Source organism: Pantherophis guttatus, chromosome 2 (assembly GCF_059756535.1).
Source record: "Pantherophis guttatus breed Tessera chromosome 2, ASM5975653v1, whole genome shotgun sequence".
NCBI lineage: Eukaryota > Metazoa > Chordata > Lepidosauria > Squamata > Colubridae > Pantherophis > Pantherophis guttatus.
This window is the reverse complement of record NC_142064.1, coordinates 86,232,402-86,248,302: the sequence shown is the minus strand read 5'-3', so window position 1 is coordinate 86,248,302 and position 15,901 is coordinate 86,232,402. Positions and strand designations below refer to the sequence as shown.

The window sequence follows — 15,901 nt, the reverse complement described above, 5'->3', positions numbered from 1 at the left end:
ATTGTATTGTAAGCCACCCTGAGTCTCCGGAGAAGGGCGGCATATAAATTAAATAAATAAATAAATAAATAAATAAATAAATTAAAAAAAAAAAAAAAAGAGGATAACCAGCAGCAAGATGGATGGACTCAGAGTAGCAATGAGTCCACCACTGAAAGACCTGAAAGACCAGATTAGAAACATAATTTTTTATTTTATTTATTTTTATTTTTATTTATTTTTATAGAGCCCATCTTTGAGGGAGATGGGTGGTTTAGAAATATGAAATATAAAGAAATCTGTGTGCTTGCTAGAAATCAGGACCATTTTGATGACATCTAATTAATCAGTCAAATACCCCAGGCAATTATTCTTGAAGTTTTATCATCAGTGCACATATTTTGATTAATTAAAATCCTAAAACCCGTTCATTAAAATAAAAAAGGAGACTGAAGTAACTCCACCTGATCATGAAGTTTTCTGAACACCTTTGAGCAAATCACTTGCAGGACACACAAATAATACAGGCAGATTCTCAAATTGCCAGTGGACCAACAGTACTTCCTCAAACACTGCACAATTAGGCTATTCAGGGCATATAGAAAGCTTTTACTGTGGTAAGGTATGGTAATCTTTTCTTGGTGGTACAAGCAGGGAAATATAAAATCATCCCCCTTTGTCTGCCCCTTTTCATCATATTATAGCTGACGAGTCCTGTTGTTCTGTGCTGGCATTTGGCCATAAAAAAAATAATAATCCAGGTTCATGTTAAACCATTTCACTTCTGTTCAAAGAAGGCCTTAGACCAGCTTTCTAAACATCAATCATGTAAGATGGTTTGTTCTCTGATTGTTTAGATTCTGGTAGTTCTCATTTTCTGAATAATTCCTGCCTGTTCACATTTGCCACCTTGTAGTTTATCTGATCATGATTTGGGACCTTTTTGCTGATTTCTGGCAAAAAGTGCCCATTGGGGAATCTGGATTTGCTTCATGATCCCCACAATACTTAACAAGCACCATGAAAATTGTCTTAAAATTGGGGCTGACTTGACTTACGACTGCAATGATTTATGACACAAATTCTGGTTCCTATTGTGGTTGTCAGTCAAAGACTGTAATGACATTTCTCTGGTTAGGCACCAAGATTACACCATTCCATCCAAATACAATAGCATACCGAAAAGTTTCAAATAACTCCTTTGTAAAGTCAACGAGCACTGTTGTGTTTCTTTAAATTTATTAAGCACTGTTTAACAACTTTATATGATTTGCATTCATAGAGCAACCTTAGCTCTAAATACAGCTTCAACGAATCCTACATAGATGCTTTATTGCTCAATCAGGAAAAGAGCATTGTTGACTGGAATGCAGTTCAGCAAAAGACTTTCACAAAATACTGATTGAAATACTTACTACAGTATTTCATATTTTTATTTAATATGCTCTTAAGTGGTAAGTGCGATGTAAGGCCTATATTTTATGATCTCTAGATTGGCAGTCTAATGTTCAGAGATTAGTTCCATTACCTGTATCACAAAAAGAAGCATGTCAATATACCAGAGTTTATAGCATATAAAAATATGCAACAATTGAGGAAGGAAAACAACATGCAACTGGTAGAAAAGAAAATATATGGACATCTCAAAAGCTCTAAGGCATAGCTGAGTGGCTGGACACTAGAGTTTATTTCTTTGCAGCTTCTACTAAGCTCCCATGCATGTATTGTTGTAAAAATGCACGGAAAGAACAGAAATTTAGATTTTACCTGCCCCTTCCTTTTTCCATCTGAAGGAGACCTGTATCTTGGTTTGCTTGAATTCAGCTTGCAGAGCAATCCAGAATTATAAACTGTTACAGAATGCACAAAAAATATCTTTCCCACACTTCTAGTAGCCATTCTCATTCTACGGTTTTAGTTCATGTTGTGTGTATTACTACAGATCTGAATAGATGCTATATGGAAAAAAACTTTCTAGCTTCCAAGTTCCTTTTCCCCCACTTGGTGTTTTTTTTTTTTTTTTTTAAATCTTGTAGTCTGTGAAGATGAAAAGATAGATTTGGAGCAAAAGTGCATGATTTTCTGCAACAATGTCCTTTTATCAATAGTTTCAATGGTGGTTGCATGTTGCTACATTGCCTATAGACAGACATGGGGAACAGAATGCTGACATTCAGAGCCAGGATGAGTCAAGAGCCATTAACTCTTGGAAGAAAACATAGCTTTGCTTTAGTTTCAGATAAGCCGGTATAAAACCAGGAAAAAGTGGATAACACTGAAATCTGGAGCAGATTCTGAACTGGGGCAAAGAACTCATATGCTTAATCCCTTGACCGTTCTTTTCCCTAGAATTATTGGGAAAGAATATGCATCAGCATTCAATGTCTGTGAAATGTTAAAGCCACAAGTAGTAAATTAAACTAAATTTAACTTATTAATTTACTAATATTTTCTTTCAGAAGTAAGAAAATGTACTGTAGTATCCCTTCTAGTTGCGTAACACTGTAAGTCTCATATATACCTGTTGGCAATGCCAATTTAAGATTTGAGCCTCTGAAGAAAATGAAACCTGAAATACAATTATCTTTTATGAAATGTTATGATTTAGCTCTCCAGACCATATCTTTGTTAAAAAATGCACATTTTAATTGAACATGCACACAAAAATCAGCAAAAGGATAATGGATCATGATAATGAGACCATAGAGGTGAACAAGAAAGATTGTGAGGGCCCCTTGAGACACAGCCCTAAATTAACAGGAAGATGGATTCTTGCAAAATGAAAGAGAGGGAGAGAAGGAAGAGGCAATTTGCTGTAGTCCAGTGGAATTTGCCTTGGCATTGATAAAAATGTCTGGAAACAGAATAATTTGCTTAGGATCATCCTGTTCCATTAACCAATTAATGCTGTAGAAAAAGTAATTAGAAAATGGCATCAGGCCAATGTATCCATTGGGTAAGAGGGAGATGCATTAGTCTACAGGTGGATTTGCTGATTTGAATATCTCATAGGATAATAAATAGAATAGACAATAAATGGAGGCTACTATGCCCTTAGATGCACTCTTGTAGCCTCCATCCTGTTTAAACCTCTTTTCTGGGGCTCAATGCAATTTCATAAATTGTAATCCCATAAAACTGGCCCTGCACTCATCTTTATCTTAATAGCAGTTGTCTTAAATAAAATTACTAATGGACACTTGACAGGATATTGGACATGAATAAACTATTCAAGTGTCTTTACGCAGCATCCACAATAATTCTAACAAAATATATAGTAATGTCAGCAAAATACATTGCTTCCTTCCCCTTTAGTGCACTTCATTTAAAAAAAAACTCTAAAAATCATTTACTCAATTAGCTTCATTAAAAAATAAACCCATTATTAGGTTAATGTATTTTACTATCACAGTTTTTTTTAATCTGCAATCTCTTGCATCTGAATGGAGTTGGGATGACTCAATGGAGCTGAGCGTTTACTGGCCAGATGCCCTTCTGATGCCTATTCAGAGTTAGCAGAAGATATTTTGTTGGGGACAACATGCTGACTCCGTAAATGGCTTAGAGAGGGCTGTACAGCGCTGTGAAGTGGTATATAAGTCTAAGTGTTATTGCTATTTTCTCTTTGCGCCTAGAGAGAGAAATATCTGCCACTACCTAGAATCAAACTCTCCTGATTATGAGGCGAGAGCTCCACCTCTAGGCTACCAAACCACTCTTTACTGGCACACAGTAATTTATTTACTTACAGTAATTTTACAAAGCCAGATACACCAAATAATGTGTTACTAAACAGTAGAACATTTACTATGGACATTAGAAATGAGAAAATATCTCAGTTATTTTAAATGGTATACCTTCAGCAAGAAGGTATATATATATATAACAAAGAGCACCAAAAGGTAATACCCATTTGTCTAAATGCCTGCATAAAACAGACAGGTGCATATTAGTAAAAAAGGAAGTTTCACAGTACTAAAGTATAATTAAGGGCATATCCCCACTTACAGTTCAAGATGCTCCTGTCCTGTGCTTATGCTGTTTTAATGCTAAATCAACTTCAGAAAACTGTTCAGACTGATATTTTGGCAACATTTGGCAAGGTACTGGACAATTTCCCTGCTGCTGTGCTCTCCAGCTTCCTGGTCCAGGTAAAATAATTTGTAATTCCCGTGGGTAGACCTTACCAGAATATACACTTTGATATACGTACATTTAAATATACAAATACACACACACTGTTAAAATGAATTTCAATAAGTCTAGTAGAGCATCATTTCTTGGTCTTTTCAGTTAACAGATATATATATATATATATATATATATATATATATATATATATATATATATATATCGGTTTAATGTGGACTATTTTGGAGTTGGAGATGAAATCTTTTTAACCTTAGATGACTGAAAATTTAATAAAAAGATACAATGATGGACTTTTTAAAAATGCAAAAAAAATAGGTTGCTCAGGAAACATAAAAAGGTAATTGAAAAGGGTTTTGGCAGGGTTTTAAACTAGCAAACTTCTATTTACAATGCAAATGTTGTAACCACTGTACTACTGCAGCATTCTTAATAAAAAAATTGTTCAAAATAACATTAGGGACTATGATAACAATTACAGTAACTCAATTGCATGGGCATTCCTATCTCTGCATTGTAGATATTGAATTGCTGGCATTAGTTTGAAATAAATTGAAGTGCACAACAGAACTTGGAAATAACACGGAACAGTGTTCTTTAGAAGTGGACAACAACAAAAAGTATGCCCAGAAGTTGTCTTGACAGTGAGTAGGTGATCAATAAAAAGCAATGTTATCCATTTCTGCCCTCCACAAGTGGTTCTCTATTCCAGTGATGAGCTGTTAGTTACTGTAGATTAAGGCAATAAAAGGTGAATTCCAAACCAAATGACTTCCCTATTTCGAATCGCCTTCTAAAATGAAAATAAGAGAATATCAGATTTCTGTTTAAATTCTGGCCTTAAAATGTATCCTATTCATTTTAGTGTAATGACTACAACTAAGGACATTCAAATATTATTAATAAGATTTACATTTTCTTTTATGAAATTCTGAATCTCAGCGAAAGCAAAGCAACTCCATATCCACAGTTATTAAACCGGGTTTTCCCATCCTTGACAACTTTAAGACAGTGGACGTCTACTTCCAGAATTCCATAGCCAGATTGGAGTATTCTAGGAGTTAAAGTCCACCTGTCTTAAAGTTGCCAAGGTTGGAAAATCCTGGATTGATCAATCTCCCCCTTTGCTCAGCTATAATTTCTCCCACTGATTTCAAAGGAATTAAATTCAACAAATTTAATCTAAATCCAACCTAGTAGTACTTCTCAAGTTTACCACATTATTGTCACTTTATAATAATGTAAATTGACCCTGGTATTCATTATATTCTATGGAAGATGTAGCAGTGATATAACTAGAATTCTGGAAGCCTAATCTGAAGTCCTCAGTGTGTCTTAAATGACTTTCAGTGGAATTGGGATATAATGTTTTGTTTTTCAGTCTAAACAAATATTTTCCCCATAATTTCTTCCCAGCTTTCAACCTAACTGTTTGAAAATTAAATGGAATGCTACAGAGTAAAGCAGGAGACACTCAGCTACAAAGGTTAAGCCAGTAAAACATTACCTCAGGTTAAAAGAGTCAAACTGGTATTTGCATCCTGCATTAGTGCTTCATTACCACATCAAAGAAACATTCTTTCTTTCAAAGCGTTTTACTCTCACAACAGAACACACAAGTGTCAAACAGTCTCCCAAACCATTCAATCAATCACTAAAAATACACCTGCCCTGAGGCACTTGCAAGACATAGACTGACATGGAAATTGTTTTGGAATTTGGGATAATAATGCACTGTAACCTCAAAACAGAGCAACGGAGATGAGTCTTCTGTTAGTCATATTGCCTACTTGTTTCATTTTCTTTTCCTTCCTTTCTCATATTAGAATTTAAGAAATGGCTTTCTTAACAACTTTCTCCCTTCTAGTCACCAACAGACCATCCAGCCCATATTTACTTATTCATTTTCCATTTTAATAAGAAAATATTTATTTTCTAATCCTTCAATAAAACTGTTAATAGATTGTAAAAAAACTAGTGAAAAATAAACATCATCTTAAAATTTCTGATTTGCTTTTAGTGGGAAGCCTCACATAGAGCATGCATTTAAAGAAGGCAGTACTGTATATATTTTCCTGAGAAAGGATTGGAGCAGATATAAAAAACCAACTTGATAAAGGTATTCCTGGACATTGTCAAGATACCTCTACTTTCGCAAGCAGCAAAAAATCCAGGAAGAATTGTAAACCTCTAACTTTCCCCATTATCTGCAAGAGTTGTTCAACAGCAAGATGGCCTTCTGCATAGCAATGTGTATACCATAAAAATATGAAGTTCTATATACAGTGGGAGGGGGGTGCGATGGTTTAGTGGTTAAAGATGCTAAGTTGTCAGTTGGAAAGCTGACAGTTGGGTTTGAGACCTGAGCACCATGAAATGGGGTGAGCTCTCCACAGCTCCTGCTCATCTAACAGTTGGAAAGCATGCAAATGCAAGTAAATAAATGTGTACTACTTCAGTGCAAAGGTAATAGCCTTCCATGCACCTTGGCACATAGCACATGACTGTGGAAATGTCTCCGCACCACCCCCTAGATTCAGACATGACTGGAAGAAGAGAAACCTTTACCTTTATATATGGTGGGCAAATACAAACTTAGTATTGATTAACCAAACGTGGGTGATTAGAAACAAGACATATATTCTATGGTAGCCCATCATAGTAAAACTTTAATCATAATCATATTTCCAATATCCTTCTTGGAAAGCCCACTGAGATGGACATAGACACCATAACTGGAAGTATAGAGTCGTGGTGGTGCAGTGGTTAGAATGCAGTACTGCAGGCTACGTCTGCTGACTGCCAGCAGTTCGGCACTTTGAGTCTCTGGCTCAAGGTTGACTCAGCCTTCCATCCTTCCGAGGTTGGTAAAATGAGGAGCCAGATTGTTGGGAGCAATATGCTGACTCTGTAAACCGCTTAGAGAGGGCTGGAAAGCACTGTGAAGTGGTATATAAGTCTTATTGCTATTGCTATAAGTATTATACAATACTTTCCCCAATATTCCAAAGCACAACAAATATTAGTAACTTGATTCTGGCATCTAATTAAGGCAGGGTTTGTTAAGTATGTCACAGCTGATGAATTCACAAAGTATATTACACCATAAACCATAGATTATAAATTACAGAGTAATCAAATGTTGCTTAAGCATGAAGTATGTTTAGTTTCGATGTACACAACTGTGTAAACCCAGCCAAATGGTTACTAAATCCATCTGGTAAGTGAAAGAGGCAAACATAAATGGATTTTCTGGCTCACTCTATATACCAAGGAAGAAATTTCTATTGAATTGGTCAGGACTTAATATTTCTAGAGCTGGGGTGTTCTATTTTCATTTTGTATTAGGCTGTTAATTAACATACAAATTCTTCATTTCATGGTCAGATTGAAAGAAAAAACAGTATACAATCTATGGTAATTTAGTGTAAATTTTAATCCAACAAATGTCAAAATCTATCCAGCCATCCTCTGCCTGCCTGCCTGCCTGCCTGCCTGCCTGCCTGCCTGCCTGCCTATCTATCTATCTATCTATCTATCTATCTATCTATCTATCTATCTATCTTCTATCTATCTATCTATCTATCTATCTATCTATCTATCTATCTATCTAATTTATAATAAGACTAAAATATTAGAACATCTATCTTACATATTTTTGTGTATTCAAAAGCTATGACCTATTTTCATATGTTTGTTTTTACATAGTGCTGAAACTATGAATGAACTGGCAGGCCTTCCATTTTTTAAACATAGTTATACCATAGATATAAACCAAGAAAATCCTTGCTAAATCCTTAGCAACATAAACAGAAAGAGCAGGGTTCCCTCCCCCCACAAATACTGTTTTTTTCACAACTACAATCAATTTGTGTCTTGATAAAAGTTTCTCCAAGATGCAGAAAATGGTTCACTGAGTCATAATTCCTGAAACAAGTTTAAACCCTTATTTAGGGAAGACTCTTAACCAAGACTAGACTAAAAGAAGCCTTTTAGATACTCTGCACTACAATTTCTATAAACTGTGATAAGTGGCCCCATTGGCTGAGGTTTATGAAGCTTTATTCCAGAACATTTCGATGGAACTTTACTTCCTAACCATTTTTAGCATCTCAGCACTAAGTATGTGGCTTAGAGGATGACACAAAGTTAAAAAAACCCAAAACCCTACTAAAAATGATAAGACATTTCAGCCAGTGGATGTACAAGATGAATACATATCTCCAATGTTCTTTGGCCAACTACTCCTGATAGAAAATTATTTCCACATAGAATTATAGAGCTGAAAGGAGCTATTTAGGCCATTAGACTCAATCCTACACTCCATATTGGAATCCAGATTAAAGCACTCCAGACATATTAGCCATATCTTCACTTGAACATATGGAGTGAAGATAAGCCACTTTTTTGAACACAAAGATATTGTAATGCAAGCAATTATCAAAATAAATATTACTCCTTTACATATTTAACTCTATTGCATTTGATTTTTGTCTCCCATGTGAAAAACTTTGTAATTGACTCTGTAAAAGATCACTGCCCTCTAGCAATGATTAGAGTTTATTGGCTATATACTATAGTATAATTGTTTTTATTAAACTGAAGGGAACTTAAGCCTAGGCTTTGATCCAGCTAAGAATTTGAACAGAGATTCTAAATCCTCAAAGTCAGAAAGATTAGATTAGATTATTTAAAGCATTTTGATAGCCAGATACACAGGATTATATTTTATTGCATTTAACAATAAAACTTAACAGCAGACTCTTTTCATACTATAAAACATTTGGAACAAAAAACAGGCAGTTTATTCACAATACTTATAAGTACAGAATTTTAATTTGCCCAGAAATTGTTTATCATTTTTATATTGGAACAGAACAAATTACTATTATAAAACTGAAATATCAATTGCAACACAGTTCAGATTTTGCAAGGAAAATATAGGCTTTAAGGCTGCAGTTCTATGCAGACCTTGCTGTGATTAAATTCTGTAGACATAGCAGGACTTTTTCTCAGTAAATGTAAGGTTTTTCCTCTACATTTAAACACACTGCTTTTACAAATGACAGAGCAGAAGCCTGGTGAGCCAAAATTAACTGTATAAACAACCACTTTGACACAAATATCACAACCTAAAGTTTGAAATGCTAAAAACTGCTGTGTATATGTTTACTGCTTTATAGTAATATGAGAATTTTGCCCTATGACAGTGCAAGCGGATTGAAGAACTAGCAATTTTCACAGATGAACAGAAATTAAATGTTTCCCAAACTTGGGGGAAAAGGGACTTGAGGAGAAAAAACATAATGTAGTACAGGTATTCCTCGGTTTACAACTACAATTGAGCCCAAAATTTCTGTTGGTAAATAAGACAGTTAAGTGAGTTTAGCCCCATTTTACGACCTTTCTTGCCATGGTTGTTAAGTTGTTAAGTTAGTAACCCAATTGTTAAGTGAAACTGGCTTCCCCATTGATTTTGCTTGTCAGAAGGTTGCAAAAGGTGATCACATGATCCCAGGATACTGCAATCGTCATAAATATGACAAATTCCTTGAGTGTCCAATCATACTTGGCCAATAAAGAATTCTATTCTATTCTAAAAAATATGAATCAGTTGCCAAGCATCCGAATTTTGATCACATGACCACCGGGATGGTTGTGTGAAAAACAGTCATAAATCACTTTTTTCATTGCTGTTGTAACTTCGAACAATCGAACGAATTTTATTAAGCTTTTGTGGACATGAAGCACTTGCTATCATTGTCCGGTAACTCTGGACAGTTGAGGAGAATTTTTTTTAAAAAATCAGATTTTAATGAATTTTGTGAAGTAATCTTGCTCTAGGGTACTGAAGGAACCAGTGGAAGTGATCCTAGAACTTCCAAATATATTCTTTGATCAAAACTAGTAAAGTCTTAGAAGATCAGAGGAAAGCTAAATAGAGAAAAGGAAGACACATGAACTTACAGATCTGTAATAGCTTCATACCTATAGTAGGCAAGGTGTTTGAGAAGCATGTTGTCAGCACTTCAATAGGAGTGCAAAAAATCACAAGCCAGTATGGGTTTGTCCCAAGAGGTCATAAACTAACCTTATCTTCCTTTAGACAGAGTTACTAACTTATGAGATAAGAGTAAAGTTGTGGACAGTGTGCTGTGATCTCAGAAAAGCATTAGGTGAAACTTTTTATTACCTCCTCATTAAGAAAATGTTTAAAATATATGAGCTTAGATAATACATCTGATAGATGGATTCAGAATTAACTGAATGACCATCCCAGAGAGAACTCATAAACAATTTCCATCAGCTTGATGAGCAGAATGGATTTTGGATTTTTGTCCTGGGTTTCATGCTCTGCAACATTGTTATGAATGATTTGGATGAGGGGATTATCAGATCTGCAGATACATAAAACTATAAGAAGTGGTCAACATTTTAGAATGGAAAGATATTTTTTAAAATGCATATATACATGACCTGTGGGCTGAAATTAATAAGATGAAATTTAACAGGGAGAAATGTAAAGACCTATATCTGTGGCTCTGGATTACTTAACAGTTGCCATCATATCGTTTAGGCATTTTTAGCTTATGGTCTATTGGAACATCCTTTTCACATGTACTACTGGCAAGCCAGATTTGTTCAATGTATAATTGTGTCTTTCATTTTTTTCCCTTCAAGTTGGTCTCTGGAATGTTGTTCTTAAGAGAAGTCTATCCTACCTTATTCTGAATAGTATTCCTTTGATCAATAAAAGTCTTTTTGTTCTGCCAGATCTCTGCCCTGTTGAGTTGATTTGTGTTTCTCCTCATTGATGATGGTCTATTTTCCTTGTTATAATTCCTAAATATTTTTATTAATTGTATTCTACAATTCTAACTTCGTGGGGAGGCAAAAATGATAATAAAAATTAACTAATGACATATAATATTGTTTTAAAAGCTAGTACAATTAACCATGCATAATAGTGTATAATTATAGTATTAAAACATTTAACATTTTCTCAAGTTAGGAAGTTATTATGTATATATAAAACCTACCATCAGGAATCAAATATTCTGGTGAGCTTTTGAATGTTGCATTTGGTTCTCTGGATCTCACTGATCCAGGTGACTTCAAACATGGCTTCCAGACTGGTTCCTATAGTCTGGTTTCTTGGGTCCAATATGAGAAATAGATTCTAGCTCAAAAGATTACCTTCTGGAAAACCACCCAAACTAACATGGTTTGGAAAAGAACTTGACTGATTTAGGATCCAACAAAACATTTGATTCCTGGAATGATAGTTCTTGTCCATCTCTATAAATCATATATATTTATTCAAAGATGTAATTCCATAAATGCATGTCCATCAAGGTCTTATTCCTCATGCATACCAACCTAATTTTTCCTATCAAAGGCAGATAGACTTAGTTACTACTGTTAAAACAAAGGCTTATAAGAGTATTCTTAATTGTTGGGCGCCAAACTGTTTAAGGGTTTGAAGGCCAATGCCAATATTGTTCCTGGGAGCAAAACAGTTTAATTGTGTAGTTCCAAATTGATTTAATTTGTTCCAACCATTTAATCCCCAATTAGAACACTGATTCTTTATTGACATGCAAATTATGCACAACCTATAGTTTTCTAATTGGCTAGTTTAGCTTTTAGCTAAACAGCATCTCTATCTTTTCAGGATAATGGTTTTGCTTTGTTTGCCCTCCATCATCATATAATTGAAACCCATTCAGAACATCTATTGCTTGGGTAAAGAATGCAAGAGTCATAGTTTTATATAACCTATCTACTAATGGCATAATACTTCTAATATCCGGATGCTTCTTATAGCGATAACATGTTACATTACTATTTTTACTGCTTTTAAAGTTCAATGGCAATTATGAATCCTTTTAAAACTAATATGGCATCTTCCACTAAGAAGTGGGTGCTAATATGTTTGGGTTCTCCAATCTATTGTAAATGAACATTAGGTAGCAATTTCTTCAGAATCAGAAATGGACTTGGGCAAATTCCGAAAAAGAACAGACTCATGCAACATGGAGTGGAACCCAGCAAGGCAAGATAATATATGTAATCAATAGTCTTATGAAAAGAATTCCATTTCAAAGAAGACAAGCAATGAAAATGCTCTATGGTCCATTTGATTTTAGCATTCATTTATTTTCTTTTTGTTTGTTTTTCATGTGACAGACTTTATGTTTGGTTAGGCTTGCTTAGCTTACTCAAATCTTTTGTACATTTCATTGGATAGAATACTCAAGGTTCTAGTACATTGGTATTAAAGCTTCTCTGCCTTGATCCCTCAATTGATAATGTTTCACATAATTATACCAATACACTTTCTTTTCTCTTTGCTGAGGGAACCTGTGGATATATGATGAAGTAGCTGAATAAAGGACCTCTGAAAGGCCTTAAATCAGTCTAGAATTTGTGACAATTCTATACCACATAACTCATGTGCACCTTATTATTTTGGAAATGTCAGTATTGTCCATTGAAGAAAGTAACAACATACCTAGCATCTATACAGTACATCTAGCCTTACATTCAACCAAATGTAGAAGACCAACTCTACAAAAAGTGAAATGCAAATATTTAATCAGCTAAGACGAATCTCCTGATTTACCCATTCCTGTGTTCATAAACAAGATTTGGATGGTGATGCAAAACCGATTTAAAACCAAAAAGATTTTGTAATCAATGTTAGTACAGTATTACTGCCATGCTATACAGAATTCACGACACAGAAGAGAAGCCAATCACCGGCATAGATTGCATAACAGCCCATCAACCATTTTGCAAGGTTGCCAGTGTGAATATGAATAAATCAGCTCGATGGAATACATAATCCCCATTAAATGACATTACAGGCACTCTCTTAAGTAAATATTCTGCCTTGGGAAGAAGAAAGTTAAAGGAGTTAATGCTCCAGTAGAGCCTTTCAAGTATCCCAGCACTTCAACCCAGGCAATAACTCTAGCGGTGTCTTCTCTCTTTAAACATTAAAATACCACATGGCTTCAAATGAGAGGCATAAATACACATTTAAGCCATTTGGAAGATAAGAACTTAAAACTACAGTTTCTCTCCCCTCCCCACCTTGAGTAAGAACTGTAATTCCCCAACCACAGATGCTGAAGGAATCCCTGTTTATTATATGGAGTTTTCCTAAAACAAAAGCTAAAGTACACTTGAACACGAAGGCAGCCCACACAGAATAGACTGCTTCTTGTTTCCATTAACATCCCTAGAAGAAGGCAGCGAGGGGGGGAAAAAAATCCAGTTCCACTAATTGAAAAAGCCAGAGACGTGTCAGCAAAGGGGGGGGGGGGAGAGAAGAGAGAGCCCTGGAAAAGGGGGGGGGGAGGAGAGAGAGAGACTTCCAGACAAGAAAGTATCATTCCTAAACACTCCAATTATCTTTCTCAAATGCACAAGCAACGGGACAGAAGTGGGGGTGGAGGGGGGGACGGACAAAAAACACAGGAGCGGCGTAAGTTTTAAGTATACAAAAAGAAGCGGAAGAAAACTTAAAAAGTCGCCAGAGGCAAGAAGGGAAGGTGAGAAGAAAGCCGAGATTTTCGCGACGGCTTCTTTTCCCGAGGGTGGTGGGTGGGAAAGCAAACCTGGGCTGCTTTTCTTACCGAAGCAACCGGCCAAGAATGGTGGCGGAGACCCCAAAAACAGCCCTGCCCGAGCAAAAAGAGAGAGAGAGAGAGAGAGAGAGAGAGAAAGGAAGGGACGCCCGTTGCCTTTCCAGAAACTGCCCCTTAAATTCCCCAAGACGATTACCTGGGCCAGGCGAAGTCTCTTCCCCCACCCCGGGGGCTGCTGCCGTTTTTACCCCCGCAGACTTTCTCGTCCCACCGAGCTTGCAGATCAAGCCAGAGGAGAGGGGGGGGGGTCTTCCCGCCCTCACCGCCTCTTCCAGCCAGCCGCCTGCTTGGTGTGCCTCTTTCCAAGTCGGCGGACTCTCGGCGTTCACTTGGCTGCGGGGTAGCTGCAGCGGGGAGGCGGCGGCGGCGGCGGGGGCAGCAGCAGCAACGGCAGCAGCAGCGGCAGCGTAGGGAACACCATCCTTTGCCCCGGCGTCGGCTTCTGGCAGGGGGCGAAAGCGAGAAGAAGGGCGCGCTGGCCGAGAGAAAAGAGGCGAAGGGGAGGCTGAGGCAGCCTCTGGCGCGGCAACCCTGCTCATCCGACGCGGGGGGGGGGGAGAAAAGAGCGAAGGGAAAAGTTGCGAGGCGCCGCCCGCGCCTGCAGCCGCCACAGGGCGGTGTGTCTGTGTGCAGTCCGGTGGGTGGGGTGGTTTTCCTTGCGCTCCCTCCGCTTGGCTCCTGGCCCGGCTAGAAGCAATTTTGCGAGCCGGCGGCTTCTTCTTTTTCTTCTTTTTCTTTTCCCGCCTTTTCTCACCTGCCCGGAATGCCGAGGTAGCGCTCCGTCGCTGTGCGCGCAAATCTTCCCGTTTAGCGCCAAGCGGGGTCTCTCAGTTGCGTCCCCTTCACCACGGTGTGTCTTTCTTTCCTCTCCTCCGACCAAGTCCAGTTATTCTTTTCCTCCTCTTGAGCCGGTTCCTTGGGCCACCCCAACTGAACCAAGAGGTGGTTACGAAACCAGAAAAACTCGTTCGGGAGGGGTGAAAGTTGGCCCGGGCCAACTTTCCTTTCCTTGGTAAGCAAAGGTTCAAGTCGTGCCGGAGTTGAACTTTAAACCCAGGAGACAGATGGTAGTTAAAAACCAAACGGTGTAAGCTCGGCTTCCTCAACCAGATGTCCCCCAGATAACTTTAGATTATTATTACCATGCATTTATTTTGTTGATTTGAATTGCTCATCAAATTGTGGTTCAGCCAGTTTGGTTGAACTCAAGCTAAATGCTCACCTGTTAGAAGACATATAAGAAAATGAATAACTTCATAGGATAAGAATAAACATTGGTTCCGTTCTGCCAGCGCTCTTCCCATCTTTCTGGAGAATGAGGATCCCTGGATGCCTGGGGAAGTATATAAACTATAACACTTTCCTATAAGCTATAAATTAGCAGGAAATATGTGGGAGGGACATGACAGATTCCGCTCCTGTCCTGGGAAGAACGTTTTAAAAGTCTCTTCATGTATTCAGTTGTGATATTTCTCAAGAGCCACGTTTCCATGTGGTCTTTGCCCAGATGTTTAAGGAGATGGGTTTGAACTCTATGACCTTGACCCCACTTGCACTGTAACATAGTACAGTTCTGCTCCGACAATCCCACTCCACTCTTTTGGCCCCAAGGTGTAACTTCACAGTTGAAACCTTTTGATTCGTGTTGTTTCTTGGCATGTCACTCAGACGTGACTCTTGTTGACTACAAGTCCATGCATTTTGCTAGCCACCATTATTTGAAATTTATTTTTCAAAACACCAGATGCCAGGGCAAGAAACAATGGATGGAAACTAATTGAGGAGAGAAGCAACCTGGAATTGAGGAGGAACTTCCTAACAGTAAGGACAATTAACCAATGGAACAGCTTGCCTTCAGACATTGTGGGTGCTTCATCACTGGAGTTTTTTTTAAGAAGAGACTGGACAGTCACTTGTCTGAAATGGTATAGGATTTCCTGCTTGAGCAGTGGGCTGGACTAGAAGACCTCCAAGGTCCCTTCCATTCTATTCTGATTCTTCCTAGGGTGGAGAGGGAGCGCCTGGCCCAAGTTCAATGAGCTGGCTTTTATGCCTAAAGTAGAACTCAGTTTTCCCCACACCTAGTTTGGCATTTGAACTGCTAGACCAGACTGGCT

The 15,901-nt window shown here is 37.5% G+C and overlaps 1 protein-coding gene and 1 long non-coding RNA gene across 2 annotated transcripts in view; one reads left to right on the top strand and one right to left on the bottom strand.

The window, feature by feature from the left end:
- The window catches only part of LPAR1 (lysophosphatidic acid receptor 1), a 59,283-nt gene extending 44,157 nt beyond the window's left edge, over positions 1-15,126 (bottom strand). Inside the window, exon 1 of the mRNA XM_034410566.3 lies at positions 13,921-15,126. The gene's annotated coding sequence lies outside the window, so the exon portion shown is untranslated. The remainder of the gene's footprint in view (positions 1-13,920) is intronic.
- The window catches only part of LOC148115177 (uncharacterized), a 36,218-nt gene continuing 33,842 nt past the window's right edge, over positions 13,526-15,901 (top strand). Inside the window, exon 1 of the long non-coding RNA XR_015732295.1 lies at positions 13,526-13,688. This is a non-coding gene — a long non-coding RNA (uncharacterized LOC148115177). The remainder of the gene's footprint in view (positions 13,689-15,901) is intronic.